General features: G+C 37.4%; 1 long non-coding RNA gene across 1 annotated transcript; it reads right to left on the bottom strand.

The window, feature by feature from the left end:
- Positions 1–2,424: 2,424 nt before the first annotated feature.
- On the bottom strand, positions 2,425–3,722 carry LOC136853912 (uncharacterized). Its single transcript, XR_010857575.1, has 3 exons — positions 3,604–3,722; positions 3,338–3,453; positions 2,425–2,764 (listed from the first exon to the last, which is right to left on the bottom strand). It is a non-coding gene; the product is annotated as an uncharacterized lncRNA (long non-coding RNA).
- Between the last annotated feature and the right edge of the window lie 1,374 nt (positions 3,723–5,096).

The following is a 5,096-nucleotide window of genomic DNA, read 5'->3' as shown; positions in this document are numbered from 1 at the left end:
TGGGAAGGGGGTGGGACTGTGGATGGGTCGAGGGCTGTCGGGGGAGGGGGAGATGGAGTGACCCTGTGGAGGGGACAAAGAACTCGGCGCGTTTTAATGAAGAAAGTTGAGGTGATTAATGGCGAAGTCAGGATAGCCAGCAGCAGAGCAGGAAGAGGAGAGAGGTAGGAAGAGGTGTCATGGATTTCCTCATCCTGCCTCTCAGCCTTCCAGCAGCCTAAGGGAACGAACGCCCTCATGGCCAAAGGGAAGACGAAGGGCACGGGTGAGGGGAAAGGATGAGAGAGGAAAATAAATCAAATCTAGGACCTCTGTTGACATGGAAGCAGTGAATAACTCATGAACGGAAAAGTCCGTCAAGGAGAGAAGGTTGAAAGCGAAGTTTGGTTGATCTGAGGGTGCATTGTGTGGCCAAGACTTTCCACACACTACTCGTCAACACGGAGGCGCCCCCCCTCCCCCAACCCTTGCCCTACCACCGTCAGCACACACACACACACACACACACAACAATAACCCCCTCTGCTTACTGCCTCTTGGCGACAAAGCCTTCTGCAAGGCATGGAGAAACAATAGTTAAAATAAGAGAGGAATAAAGACAGGGTTATACCCTTTTTCTCCTTTAAAGATTTTATAGGTAAATATCAGTTATACAAAAATTAATCCTTTGAGAGCTCTGATGTTAAGCATAAATTTGCTTTTTCTATGGTGTCACCAGTGGAGTGCAGCTTTATGCTTATATCTAAGGCAAATTAATCCACTGCAACAATATACAACAAAGTCAGAAGGGATTATGTCCATTAAGTTAAATGAAATCTGCCTTTGCCATTAGGATGCTATTTTACTTTACACCTTAAGCTCTTTGTTAGCCGAGCCGGTTGAGCTTCAGACTGTCATTCGATGAGCCGTAGTTCAATTCCCGCGGCCGGCTGATGAGTTAGAGCAACTTATTTCTGGTGATAGAAATTCATTTCTCGCTATAATGTGGTTCGGATTCCACAATAAACTGTAGGTCCCGTTGCTAAGTAACCAATTGGTTCTTAGCCACGTAAAATAAGTCTAACCCTTCGGGCCAGCCCTAGGAGAGCTGTTAATCAGCTCAGTGGTCTGGTAAAACTAAGATACATACTTTACACCTCGAGTGAACAGCCCTATTTCGCCGCTTAATCCAGCACTACTTTTCACAGGAAATTTAAGTCATACAATAAATTTTGCTTGGAATTTCCACCACCACCATCATTTTAGTCTCAGGTCCGTAGTATGGGTAACCAAACTTAGGACAGTCCGCCCAACACGGCTTATCTAGTACTCAAAATGAAAATACTTCTGGCTGATGGGCATTCGACATATAATGATCCCTATAAACTACACAGAGATACCAAGGATCAAGCTTAAATATTAAGAGTATTGCACCAACTTACTACCCATTTTACCTGCTAATTATTGCAAATCAATCATTCACACAATCCTTTGAGAGCTCTGATGTAAGCATATACAAAACTAGTGCTTTCATGGGCTCACCAGTGGAATGTAGCATTATGTTTTTGGACTAATCATCTTAAGCAATATAATCCACTGCATTAATAACATCAAGTCAGAAGGGATATATTCGTGAAGTTACACGTTACCTGCCATTGCCATTAGGGTGCTCTCTTTCTTCCACCTAGAGCGAACAGCCTATTTCGCCACTTCATACAGAAGCAGTTTTCATAGGAGTCATTCAATATATTTTTCTTGGACTTTCCGCCACCATTTTAGTCTCGGGTATGAAGTCTGGTTAAACTAACTTGTGACAGCCCCTACCCATCATTACCCTATAAATTGCCAATCAAATTATTGCCTATCAATCATTTATATGGGTAACCTAACAATATACAATTAAGGCACCCACTTTTCTCCCTAAAGTAAAACACCTAGCTAGTTTCTTACTCATGCCTACCACTGTTAGTGTTACAAAAGTAGTGGCAAATAGGACTGGCAAGGACACTTGAAATTTGAAGTTTATACTATTAATACTATTAATTTTGTCTTCAACATTTAATTGCCAAGATAAAGCTTCGTTGTTTCTGCCAGAATTTCAAACAGTAAGTATATTGCTAAGATTAAGCTTCATAGTTTCTTCCAGTATTTCAAACAGTAAATATTTTGAAGTTTTTCCTACAAACTTTTGCCCATTTGAAGTTTAGTTTCTACCAATATTTCACAGTAAATATTTTCAAGTTTTTCAACAACCTTTTGCCCATTTCAAGTTCCAGTAAAATTCAATGAATTCAGCCTGCCATACCCATGCAATAAAGTTAATCAACCTGCTTCATATTACCTGTATTACATTTCAACTTCAGTGTACACAATGCATGTGTATCAACTTCATTCAGTTTACAAATCCAGTTTACAAATAAAAATGGTGAATACGGATAGACTACATTTCAAATTATGTTTATTTATGTTTATTGCAGTAACAAATGCACATCCATGAACGAAATTATTAAGAGTTAAATGGAAAATTATATTTCAGCACTGATTTTGCCAAAGATCTTACTGGAGACGATACTAACTTTCATTACAAAGGGAGCGAGAACGACGAGCTGGATCTAGAAAAATTTAAAACCTTGCAGCTTTTTGCCCAACATCTCACTGAAGCCGATATTAACTTCATTTCGAAGGAAGCGAGAACGAAGAGCTGGAGCCTACTAGACAATTATAATTAGAACAATTTCAGCTCCCAAGTTAAGAACGATGACCGCGGTACGCAGACCAGCAGAACCTGCAAAAGTAATTTGTTATTACTAAGTATTTAACATAAGTAAACAATTATTTTTGCCTACAGTACTACGAAAAAACCAGTATTCGAAACTCGAAATTAAATTAGTTAATATCCTACTTAAAAAAAGCTTATAACCTATAATTATTGACAACTACAACAAATGCATGACAATTTTGCATGACTTACGAGAATTTTAGAACAATTAAATGACCAGTCAAAAATAAATTCAAAATCCCGGTAAATATTTAATATGAGAAAATAGTAAAACTTGATTCAACTTCTTTCGTGCTTTTTAAAAAGTTACAAGTCCACAGAAAATTGCATTTACAGCTAACCTAAAAGAACACAGTCCCACTTACCAACTTAGAGTAAGTATTGATAAAGATTGATAAGGATTGATAAGGAAAGGATTAAGGAAAAGGATGTGCAAGCCCCCCTTTGGACGTATGGCAGACCAAATTGGTCTACCATACGCCAAAGAAGATCCTCCCCACTTCAGGGGCTCCGCCCCTGAAGGGGGAGGATAAGCTTGCAGTTTGGGCTTTTAATACTAAAAAAAGGAAACATTCTTACCTCCTAATTCAGGTGGACCAAAAATAGTTACCAACGAAGTCCCGGAAAGTCTGCAGGACTGGTTCCTCTTCGAATACAGGATAAATAAGAGCTCAGACTGCACCAAGACCAGCAATCTGAAAATGTAAGTACGAAGTTAAAATCTGTACCCAAAAAGCAATGTCAAGCATTCGACCTCAGAATATATGGACCACGAAGAACAAATACGATAAGCAAACAGTAATTAAAATAAATTAATAAAAGCCAAAACTTTCAAAATTAATTACCCTAAAAAGTGTACCGCACACCACACCCGAAAGACCACCGTCCATCCAACACTTCGACACCAGAACCCTATAAAAACGGGCTTATCGAACTAATACTCTGCGACTGTTATTCCAACGAAGTGGTCGAATTCTATTGCCAAGGATGACGGGAGCTTCGAGTTTTCTCACAGACATGGACGCTGAAGCCGTGAGGCTACACATCGCCAGTAGATGGCAGTAATGAGCAGAGACTGATTTCGTACGATATATGTGTCAATAGACTAGAGAGAACGGTGATTTTTTTTTTATTTAATTCCCTCCAAAATATCAATGTCGAAACCAAGCTGTATTTATTGAAGTGTGCATTAATAACAGAAAAGAACGATGGCGTTATGTGGTAAGTGTTAGTCCTTCGAGTAAATATACCGTTATTGATTTACTCGATATTTCATCACGATTAAGAATATGTCCTTGCAAAGGCATATATATATATATATATATATATATATATATATATATATATATATATATATATATATATATATATATATATAACAATATTTGACCAGAATAACAATTAACCAATCATATGGAAGTTTCGGCCGAATAAAGGAAGCTTAAATAAGGAATATATATATATATATATATATATATATATATATATATATATATATATGTATATGTATATGTATATAATATATTGTGTACATATATATACATATATATATATATATATATATATATATATATATATAGAGAGAGAGAGAGAGAGAGAGAGAGAGAGAGAGAGAGAGAGAGAGAGAGAGAGAGAGAGAGAGAGAGAGAGAAAGCCATGTTATTCCATTTTGAAAAAGACAACACTACGATATAAGTCAGCTGTAAAGACAAAAAAAAAATCATGCAGTTTTCCTGTATGCCTTCGATTGTCTTTGTTAGAAGAGAAAGGAATTTTCAACAATGAAGGAAAAAAAATGTTCACTAAGACCCTTTCTATAGTTCACGATGAAGTTTTAAGCTATGAGCTGTGCGTCTCTGTTGGTAGGTCAGAGTCCGTAGGTCCATGCCAGTCCCCCTATTCCCCCGTACACGTTACCACATTTACAGGCCGCCTTCGGGGAAAGAGTCTGTGCTAACAAAAGGCCATCGGCTTATTCAAAATCCAGACATCTAGAGACTTGTATTTTAGATGCCAATGTACCTGAAGGTATTCTGTCAGAAGTATTATCTCTCAAACAACTACTCAAAAGAAAAATGTAATGTTTCGTCTTATTATCTACTTGTACAACTTCTAAAGACTTGTAATGTAATGTAGATGCAAAAATACTCGAATAGCTGTTTCCCAAACAACTATTTGAGAGAAAAAATGTAATATTTCCTCTTATTATCTGCTTAAAGATGTAAAATTCCTGGCAACAAAACTTGGAACGTTCATGTAAGATTTGTGCATCAAAATTTAAGAGTCCTTAAAAGATATCTGATCTGAGTAGCTCTAACAATGCTACCGTATTTTTACC

This window comes from Macrobrachium rosenbergii, chromosome 28 (assembly GCF_040412425.1).
Source record: "Macrobrachium rosenbergii isolate ZJJX-2024 chromosome 28, ASM4041242v1, whole genome shotgun sequence".
Taxonomy (NCBI): domain Eukaryota; kingdom Metazoa; phylum Arthropoda; class Malacostraca; order Decapoda; family Palaemonidae; genus Macrobrachium; species Macrobrachium rosenbergii.
Note: the sequence above shows the minus strand (reverse complement) of the source record. Positions and strands in the feature narration are given on the sequence as shown.